Below are 12,113 nucleotides of genomic sequence, written 5' to 3'. Positions count from 1 at the left end.
TATTTAAGTACGACAATATACGTAAATACATAACCTATAACATTTCCCCCAACGAATGACTACTATAATCAGTAAAATGCTTTCTGCATGAAGGCAGTGCATAGATGATCATAGCGAGGTGTGATCTGTGATAGCGAGAACGCGCCAAGTGTGGAGGAAGGCTCTTCGCCTCTTTCTCGCAACACATTTCTCGCTAGCGAAAACTCAGCAAGGCACCGATTTTGGCAGATGACCTCGATGACATTTCCAGTAGGCGAGCCAATATTTTTTGTGTAAGCTGCGAGAATGAGATGCGATAACATTCTGAGTCGTTCATATTTTCATAACAGCAGCTCATATCAATTATCCTTATTATGAAACACACCACGGTACAGTCCTACTCAAAGAATACCTTTAATAAATGTAAATGACCTCCGTTCGCAATGATTTTACAATATGTCTCCTACATTTTCTAAATTAAATTAATTCTTAATTAATTAATTAAAAGGAAAATCCTACCCTCACCAGATCAATATACCAAATTCGTCCTGTATTGGTGCGACAATTCAAGTTAATAAAATTACGATTCTTCTTAATAGTCAAAATATAATTTGGTTAATTGGGTAAAATTGCATGCTGCGGAAGTTAGATTTATATAAGAGTATAATAAATAGGATTGTAATGGATATTACAAGGGCAATAATTTCTTCACACGCACATTGTGAATAGAACAGAGAAGAAAGCATTTTAAAATATTCGAAATCGTACAAAATATCGGAGAAACCAATTTTCCCTGCACAAATTGCACCAATTGAAAAATATAATTACCATTCTCAATTAATACTGTATTTTATGGATTCTAAAAAGTTGTTTATTAATCTAGAGGTATTGGCTGATGACTATACTAAATTCCAGCACAACATTCATTCAGAATATGTAGAAATTACACTTTGGATTTTACTAAATGTATAGGCCTACTATCAAAAGGTGTTACATACCCCCTTAAATACTTGACATGTGTTACCTGTGCGATATCCGATGTTTAATTTTTTTAAATATAATTCATAGTACTGAAACTGTCATATTGAATTCGCACAAATTGTATTATTCGTAATTTTCGTCTCGAAAACCCCTAAGATATATACAGTAATTTAATTTTTCACCCATTTTTGTCCCACTCCACCACTTTAGGGACAAAGTCGGACTAAATAATACTTTATTCGTATTCTGTGATCGCAAAGATCCCCAGATATCGACTTTCATCGAGATCGGATGACATGAGATTTCTCACTCCCTTCTGCCTTTTCATTAGTACCGGTACCTTAGGATATGGTATTTAAAAAGTCTAAGAATGTTTAACCAATATTGTAGACAGTAACCTTCATTTAAATTTTACGTCTCTAGTTAATATAGTTTAGTGAATTTTTAAAATCGTCGACTTATTTCTCTCTCCTCTCTGCTCGGAAGTAAAAAAAAAAAAAAATGAAGTTATTTCAAGGGAGTAGCCTACATGAAATTGCATTTTTTTTACTTTCCTTATACAATTTAGAAACAATTCTGAGAGATGAGATGAATAGTCTAACCCAATTTTATGAGTGAATCTTTGTTTTAAATCGGTATAATTATTTTGATCATTACTGCCTCCCATTTTCCATCCCTTAATGTTCGTATTTCGTAAAACTCAGTCTTATCTATTGACTAAGGATTAACATATTTCCATATATATATATATATATATATATATATATATATATATATATAAGTATAACAGATTATATTTCCATTTCGTACAATATTCTGGTCACGAGACATAATCATATACTTTGTCTTTTCGGGATTTACTACCAAACCTATTGCTTTATTTGTAAGTAAAATTTCAGTGTTTTCCCTAATCGTTTGTGGAGTTTCTCCTAACATATTCACGTCATCCTCATAGACAAAAAGCTGATGTAACCCGTTCAATTCCAAACCCTTTCTGTTATCCTGAACTTTCCTAATGGCATATTCTAGAGCGAAGCTAAAAAGTAAAAGTGATAGTGCATCTCCTTGCTTTAGCCCGCAGTGAATTGGAAAAGCATCAGATAGAAACTGGTCTATACGGACTCTGCTGTAAGTTTCATTGAGTCACATTTTAATTAATCGAACAAATTTCTTGGGAATACCAAAGACACATATACTGTGGAGGAGTAGTAACTGTGTCCGTGTGAGAGGGGTCTGCCGCAACCGCGGGGAAGAGGGTAGGTACTAAAGGTTCGGGATGGGGGTGGCTTTGCTATGACATTGACAGGCAACTACCAGTTCTGAATATATATTGCGAGAGTGCAGTCAACTTGAGTTTACAGTATTCTTTACATTGTTCAATTCAGAACTTCCTTATACAGTAATTACAGTAAATCTGTGCAATTCAGTGTAGTGCGTATATTTAGAATAGGATTAGTAGTGTAGTGTAGTGTAAAAATAGTATAGGATGTGTATAACTATAGTATAGAAATAATAGTGCGAGATTATAGAGCAGTGATATTAGCAAGAACGATAGTCTTAAACACTTTCGTTTAGTGTGGCTAATAGAAAGGCAAACACAACTATTCATAGTGAAGCAAGAGAAATAATAGCTAACATCATAGAGAAGTGCGATGAGGAAAGAGTGCAAAAACATTTGAGGATTCCCTTAAATACATCAACTGAAAGAGCGGCCGAATACACTGGTGTGGGATATAGTATAATAAAGAAGATTAGGAAGGAACATAAGATAAGAAAAGAAAACAGTCCGGATAGACTTCTGAAATCGCCAAGAAAGAAGAGACTAATAATATCTCGTAATATACTGCATGTAGACGACTTCGACAAGTGTGTTATAAGAAATACAATACAAGACTTCTATATTCAAGAAAAGAGAGTGCCGGCAATACCTAAACTTTTGACGGTAATTAAAGAAAAAATCAATTTTCCTTGGGGCAGAAAATCACTAAACAGAGTCGTGAAAAGCATGCAGTTTAGATGGAGGAAATGTTTCTTGCACGCATAATAGTATGTTTACCACTAAGTTCAACTCCCCCCTTCCTCTTCGCTTCCCTCAGAAAACCTTTTCCTCACCAACAAGACCGCGGACACAGTTACCAGTCCTGTACAGTAGACTACTGTAATATTTAGTTTTTTGAGGTGACTGTCCAGAGTGCACAAATACTCGGGCGTGCATATTTACTCTTATGTCCTACCCGTTCCACTGCGACAGAGATAACAGCCGATCTTGCAGCGGTGAGTACTCGCTCTCCAGTTCCCATTAAGAAAATCCATCTGCCAAAACCCCTGGCGCGATCTATAAGGGCCTTAAGGCAGTGCTTCTCAAGATTTTTTATTATTATGAAGCACCAGTTTTCCTCCCTTTACTTTAGTGCGACCCCTACCCATGCAGTAGAGTAGAATGTAGAACATTGGTGTTCAAAAATCTAGTTTCAATTTGAAAAGAAATCGACTTAATATTTTTATTAAACGTACCGGTAATGCCGAGCTTATTTTTAAATAACTTCTTAAAAGTTATTATTATTATTATTATTATTATTATCTTAACAGTGTTTTAGTTACGACATCTGGCCTACTTAGTATTACACGGTATTCAGTATGCCGGCGAGCAAAGATTTTGTACCATTTGTCGCGCTGCCTTCTTCGGTAGGCAGAAATTTTTGAAATGTGCGAAGTCTTGTGGAGCAAGATATCATCTAGAATGCATCAATCTGGGAGACACTTGTTCATGGATGGAGGCATCTCTTCCTATAAGTGCGAGTGCTGTGTAAGTGCAATGAAAAATTCCCGAGGTGACGATACTCTGCTAAGTTCTAGAAAGCTTGTTTCGCCTACAAAAAAAGTCATTTCACCATCAGGGAGCTCAACCTCCCGAGCCTGCCTTCAGTTGATTCACTCTCTGTACAGGATGAGACTGGTCGATTAAATCGTGTGAACATTCTTGATACAGTTTGTGACACATTGGAGTATGTAAAGAGTCTCCAGAAGGAAATGATAGAACTGAAGAATGAAAATGCGATTCTGAAAATTCAGGTGGCCAAAATTTTGGTTTAAGACAAATTCTAACGTACTCACTAATAAGGGAAATGACCCTTCCGAATCAGTTGACCATGAGCCTAAAGTGGATCAGCTGTCTAGTCAATCTCGCATTATGGAAACATATAGAAGAGTGTTATCCGATAATGTAAACACTGTGAATTCCGCTGGGTCAGCGTCTAGTAGGATGTTGCCACACACACAATAGCATGGCTACTCGGCAAGATATTAATTGTAACGGTATACAGGCCAATGTTTCGTCAGGTAATAAGAATTCTGATGATTTCCAAATTGTAACACGTAAGAGGAATAAAAATCGCGAACACAGAGTTGGAATTTTGGCCAACAGTAAACTAGAAATGGTTCTCGAGATAATAAAAACTAAGGGCCGTATTCATAGACATGTTTAGCGCGGGCTTCCGGTGGATGATCAGCGTTTTTCGATTCATAAACTAGTGTTAGCGGTAGGATATGATTTGAATTCTGTACAAGTAACCAGTGGATAGCCGGGGCTAGCTTAGTACGCTCGTAGCGCGTCCTGCGAAATGTCTATGAATAGCACCCTTAATCTTTATTCGTTTCAAGATTTAGATCTAATATTAATAAGTCGAACATTGAGGATTCACTAAAGAATCAACTGAATATAAGGTCACTTGCAGTTACAAAATTAAAAACTAAATATCAGACGTATTCCGCTTTCCATATATCTGTTGACGAGAGGGATTTTGACTTAAACATATCTGGCCTGCTGGGTGTCTCATTGCACCTTTCTTTGGAAAATTAAAACTTGAGGAACTACTAATGTTCTAGTTGAATCTAGGGTGAATGCCTCTTAGTTTGACTTAACTATCTTACAATGTGCAATTCAAGTAATCATCTTGAAATATTTTATCAAAATATCAGAGGTTGAATACCAAGACTAACGAATTTTTCGAGAATATAGTGAGTAATAATGATGACATTATCTGTCTCACTGAAACGTGGTTATCTGAATCAGTTTTAAATGAAAACTTATTTCCAAACAATTATGCTGTGTTTCGTGCAGACAGAATGTTTGTAGACATTAATAAAACAAGGGGTGGTGGAGTCCTAGCAGCGATTAATAACTAGTAATCTTTTACATATCGCCGATATAATTTAGAAATTATCAATGAATGTGTTTGTGTTGAAATTAAAATGGCTGATGGTTATAACCTGTTAATCGGACATCATTACTTCTCACCTGATACAGTTCATAATCAATTAAAATCTTATCTCAATTTTATTGAAAAAAAAAATTGATACCCAAAATTTTAGAATCGTCTTCCTTGGGGACTTCAACGCTCCTGGTATGCACTGGTCTACTGGTTTTAATCTTAATGACATTCATTATTGCTCTAAAATTAAGTCCATGGATTTATATTCCTAGTCGTGCCTTCTTTGTTTAATTCAAATCAACTTAACTGTTACTAGCAAAAATTTACTTGATTTGGTTTTTACTAATGTCTATAATAATTCAGTTAAACTCGCTGACCACTCTATAGTTCCTGAGGATAATTATCACCAATCTATTTCAATCGATCTTGAACTAAATTTATCGTTACCTGCATATTATCATAATAGTTGCAATAATAGTTTCTACTTAAATTATACTCAAGGCGATTACCTGAATCTCTATTCTATTCCAGTGGCGTATACTGGTTAAAGGGTTTGGGCTACCGCTGACCCTATTATTACACAAAATATATCTAACAATTACTTTAATTTTAATTACTATGGAAAACTAATAATACAAAATTATTACATTATGTTACATTATAAACTTTTTCTTTTGTAATTTCCTTGGGCTACCGCCGGTAGCCCGCAAAATACGCTCCTGTTCTATTCTGAAAAATTATGATTGGAACAGTATTTATCAGATTACTGACGTAAATGCTGCCACTAATTCATTGTCTCAAGTTATGAATATCTCTGTCCGTCCCTGTCACTTTTGTTAAAAAGTCACACTATCCTAAATGGTTTTCAAACAATTTACGTCGACTCATAAAGCAAAAAACAAAGCGCATCAGAAATTTAAAAAATACAAAACCGATCATCAGTATCAAATTTTTTCTAGTCTTAGAAAACAAGTCGAAGCTATTATTAAATTGGACAAATTTAAATGTTTACAATAAATTGTTGACAATTTAAAGAATGAACCAAATACATTTTGGAAATAGGTTGCGTCTTTTCGTAAAACTAATAATTATCCATCAGAATTATTAATAAATGGGGTTCACATCACGGATCAAATTCAAAATTGTTAATGCATTTGCTAGTCAATTTAAATCTGTTCAACAAAATTATAACTCTAATTTCTTTACTTACGATTCTAATATTACTGACTCTTTGCCCCTACCTAAAATAACAATCGTTGATGTAACTAAAGCCATTAAAAAGCTGAAGCCTAATAAATCTAAAGGTACTGATAGCATTCCTAATTTTATGATTAAGGGATGCTCTGATATTCTCATACCTGTTTTAACTTATTTATTGAATCTTAGATTAAAAACAGGAATTTATCTTTCACTCTGAAAAGAAGCATCCATTATTCCTGTTCTTAAAAATGGTAATAAAAATAATGTTACTAATTATAAACCTATTTCTAGCATGAACAATTTTTCTAAAATTTTTGAAAAAATTATACATAAACACATTTAATTTTATGTCAAAAATAAGATCAATTCAGCCCAACATGATTTTACTAAAGGGAAATCTACAACTACTAATTTAGTTTCCTATCTCAATCTCATTATGCCTGTTGTCGAAACTCAAGGTCAAATTGACTCAATTTATTTTGATTTTAGCAAAGCATTTGATGTTGTTCCTCACAAAATTTTATTAACTAAATTAAGTAACTTTGGTCTCTCCACTAACTACGTGAATTGGATTGAAAACTATTTAACAGATAGATAGACAATCTTGTGTTAGACTAGGTAATTCTCTCTCGGATCCATTCAATAGTTTATGTGGAGTTCCTCAAGGGTCTACTTTGGGCCTCTCTTATTTTTATTATTTACAAATGACATAAGTAAAAGAATAAGTTCTAGCTGTATTTTATTTGCGGATGATCTCAAAATCTTTCTCAAAATAAGTAGTTTGGCTGATTGTCAAATTCTTCAAAATGATATTAATTCAATTGCCCTTTGGACTGTTGAAAATGGAATGAAAATTAATCAATCCAAAACTTTTACCATTTCCTTCTCAAGTAAAATAACCTCCCAAAAATTCAATTATTCTCTTAGTAATATCATAATTACTATTTATTTTTATTTAATTGGGTTATTTTACGACGCTGTATCAACATCTAGGTTATTTAGCGTCTGAATGATATGAAGGTGATAATGCCGGTGAAATGAGTCCGGGGTCCAGCACCGAAAGTTACCCAGCATTTGCTCGTAATGGGTTGAGGGAAAACCCCGGAAAAAACCTCAACAGGTAACTTGCCCCGACCGGGATTCGCAGCCAGACGCGCTGACCGTTACTCCACAGGTGTGGACTATAATTACTAGGAAAGATAGTATTGACATCTTAGTGTTTTACTTGATTCTAAATTATATTTCCATGATCATGTGCAATATATTTATACCCATTCATTAAGAATGCTTGGTCTAATTAGGTCTATAACTTATTCTTTTTCCACTCCTATGTGTTTATTAATTTTATACTATACATTGGTCAGATCCAAGCTTGAATATGCATCTGTTGTATGGAACTCCATTACTTCACTGACTCGGCTAAGCTAGAGAATATTCAAATAAAATTTATTTCCCTGTATTCTTATAGATTTTTACCTAATTCTGATGATTATAAATATGAGATTAACTGCAAATATATTAATTGCTGTAGTTTATTTGCCAGACGTCAAGATCTTGATCATTTATTATTTGGTAAAGTTCTTAAGAGTAATATTGATTGTGAATCTTTGCTAAGCAATATCAGTCTTCGTATTCCTGCTTAGAATTTAAGATTTCATAAAATGTTTTACAATATCAATTCTAAATCTCTCTCTCCGGTCTGCAGATGTATAAAATATGCTAATTTGCATGGATCTATCTTGGATCCATTTAATGTGTAGTATATACTTAGAGTTTTATAACAGTTTATGCTCGACCATGCCGAAATGTAGTAATTATACACCTGGTAGTAGCCCTTTAATGCATCTCATTAAAGTACACCTATTCATTATAATTCAGTTGTTCAGCCAATGAGAAATCACCATTGTACTGATTGTAACATTATAAAACCGCGAGTATCGATTATTGTCGGATATGCAATCGAAAGACAATTAGCGAAAAGTCGCGGAGGCTGGAAATCCAATACTGTCGCAGAAGGTTATGTTCTGTTACTATAATAATTAGCGTTAATTTAAATAATATTCAAATAAATTCTATTTGTCATCTCGTTTTTCAATTCTAAATCAATTTCCAGGTTATATGAAGCCTAATGTTCATGTTATTCTCTAGATTAAGGTCAATGACATTCGTGTTTCGGAAAAAATCAATACTTTCGCGTCTGCGCACATCTCACAATTCAGGTCAGTTCCGCTCCTCACTTACATTACCATAACATGAATACTTATGAAAAATTTCAAGTTAGAAATATGGTCGAGCATAAAAAGTCTTATGAAACTTGCCTATAATGGTAATTGAGACGCTCGAATGAAAATTATGAAACTCACTTGCGCTCGTTTCATAAACAAACATACTCTCGTCTTAATTACTACCATTATAGGGTAGTTGCATAATGAACTATTAATTTATGCCTTTTGTTTAAATATGTATTTTAATATTATTCTCGTTACCTTTTATATTATTTTGTTGTTTATTCATTTACATGATTCTATCCTTTCATTTTCATAGTCATCCATTTCATTCCCTCCATTCAATGTCATTATTGTCGTTGTATCATAATATTCTCCTCATTTTGCATATCTTTGTAATACTATTTATATGATTCCATTCTTCATTTATATAATTCCATCATTTCATTTGTAATTATCATTTTATTTAATTGCCATTAATTTAATTACTTCATTGTACTTTTATTGTAATTTATATCATTGCTGATGTTTTTGTTATATTCTTTGTGCTGAATTGTAATTGGCCACTGGCTGTTGTACAGCACATTAAATATAAGTAAAGAAATAAATTATTATCTATTGTTCTTGCGGACTAAAAGAATTTAAAAGTGAGCTGATTGATGTTACGACACAACCTCAACCTCTACCATTGCGCTCCCCCTTGTTCTGTATCTTGTCCAAAAGAAATTATGGTACTCCATTTTTATTAACCTAAGATAGTGTTTTCTTTTGAAACATGTAGTGCTTAATATGATACTGTACTATATCGAAACCTAACCTCTAATAATAATTATCTTTCACTACTACACAAAAGAGACCTATAAGAATAATAGGTCCTGAACCTATCAAAACGAGTGAAAATTAATTTAAAGTACAGTATATAAACTTTGTTGTGGCCATATTATATCACTCATGAGTAGGGACCGGATTTTTACGTAATATCAAGGTGTGAAATATGTACATATTTATGTAAAAAAATAAGCTGAATATGTACCAAAATATGTAAAATCATGAAAATATTTAATATCAATATCTGGCAGATATGGGATAGGTAAGACTCTCCAGTTGTCATTTCATAGAGCACCCGGCTTCTTTTACTAGTAATATGCGTTACAAGAGCGGTTTGTTGACGTTTTCCTCGAACATGAAAACAAACATACCGCTCGTGTATCGTACATTATTTTGTGCAAAGATCGTTTATTTCATACCTGAAAGACGAATTTCTAATTAGTTACAATGAAATCTCCATCTTGGTTTCTGTTTAATGACGGCAACTTTGGAATACCAAAATATCTATCTTCAACATTGTTGCTATAAAATGTTTTCTGTGTTTACTATACTCCAACAGGCCGTGATATACGTCTGTTTCCCCCTCCCCCAGTCTATAAATGCGAACTTAAAACAAACGGTAAGGTTATGTAATGATTTATTTTTCATTTTAACAACATTATTTATATAACATATTGCAATAATAGCAACGGCATCTGGAATCTTGTTGATTTTTTCACGGCTTCCTTAATGTTACTTGCATCAGGAATGCAATAACTTTTGTGGAGTAGTAGAGTTTACTTAATTTTTGCAAATATTTAAAAACAATAATTAACAGTGCAATTTAGGTGATATTGCAGTGGTAAGTTTCCAATTTATAATTATTACTATGTTAAACGTTTCTAAAAATAATATGTTAAAAGGCTAAAGCAGTAAAATGAATGTGGCGCTTGAGCGGTAGGAAGAGGGAAATTGTTGTGTGTGTTACGTTGGGAATACTGAATGTGGTATTTCACACTTACCGCGTATTGGTTTTGTGCGGAAAACAAGCAAATACACACGATCTCGCACAAAGCATACCTGACACATTACTATTTTTTCATCTTTAGTGAAAGTCTCGTTCATCGCAATCCATGATTTTATTTTTGTCGTTAGGGTTGAAAATACAGGGGCCAATTTAGTTAGTTAAAAACAGTAGATAAACTCACTTGCACTTTATATTGTAATTACTAAAACTAGAAAACTGAGTGAAATCAATGACACAACAGTACTGTATTTTAGCTGCTCCCTGTAAGAAACAAAGTACCTACTAAAATCTCAAACTATAGGCATTTACAAACTGTTTTGAAAAGTGACATTCCTGTCTCATTCAGAAGGGTAGGATTATTCCAGCCGAGAACGATACTTAATAATTGCTCGGAAAATCCCATTTCCGTATAGGTCTACTAAATTTAAAGTAAAGAGGTCAAGCAATAACCTGAAAAGCTATTTATTTTAATCTTTCAACATCTTTCCAGTTTGTTCCTTTACTCCAGCTTCTTTTCAAAAGTCGGCTACTTTATTGCGGCTCATGCCAGACTTGACACGGGTTTTCCCTGGAAGGATTAGGAAGAGGGTGGGTTAAGGTTGCAAATTGCGTGGGAACAGCTTGTTAAGACGTGTGCAGAACAATTATAGTTGGAGACAAATCATGTCGTCCTCGTCCCACTTCACAGCATGAAGGCAACGCTACTTTCTGAGCGATTTTTACCATACAAGGTAGTTTTATGAGAAAGGTTGCATTTTGTTCACTCATATTTATAGTGGGCGGTATGGAGTGAGAGCCTCTTTTACTTCCTGGAACTAAGGATGTTATGTTTCGTCCCGAAATATATTCTTTCTTGCGTAGGTAAAAAGGCTTTTTAAATCTGTGTATTTCAAATTATATACTTCGCCAGCAGATTTTTTTTTTCCTTTTAGAGAAGTAAAAACTAATAAAACCTATAAATATGTACATTTATGTAATACCAAGGTATAATATGTGATGTGGGGTAAATATGTAAAAATATATTGTATCAAATTTTAATGTATTAACGGTAATTACAAGATTCGCAAAGATTTGTTATTTATATACGCTTATGTGGTAAGGATTATAATATGTAATTACTCATCCAAACACGCTACAAAGAACACATTAGAGCAGTAACCAGAGAACACAATACATCTACATACTCCGAACACATAACCAATGCTAACCACACATACAATAACATAAATACAGACATGGAAATCCTACACATACAACCCCAGAACGAAAAACCCAACACACTAGAACAATACGAAATATACACACACACTAAAACACACCCTGATCAAATTCTCAACACACAGATCAATTTCAGTACACACACACTATTTGACTCCACTCTTCAGCACCTTTCAACAATCAAACACACACACATAACAGGCAGAGACGTTCGAGATGACGCCGTGATCTAGTAGGCTCTGAAGATGGTGCGTGAAGCACTGAAATAGCTGTAAGCCGGACAAATCTTACATAATTAACACGAGTAAGTCCACCAGTTAATCAATTAATTATATTCAAGTGTTAAAAGTAGTGTACGCAAGATTTAAAATGGATTGCTTGAATGTCTGAAGTTGAACCGTCTATATGGACCTTAAGTACCACCTATGATCACATATATACCATATTGACCTTTTCCAAATTGTG

The sequence above is a fragment of the Periplaneta americana genome, chromosome 16 (assembly GCF_040183065.1).
Source record: "Periplaneta americana isolate PAMFEO1 chromosome 16, P.americana_PAMFEO1_priV1, whole genome shotgun sequence".
Taxonomy (NCBI): domain Eukaryota; kingdom Metazoa; phylum Arthropoda; class Insecta; order Blattodea; family Blattidae; genus Periplaneta; species Periplaneta americana.
This window is presented reverse-complemented; position numbering follows the sequence as displayed.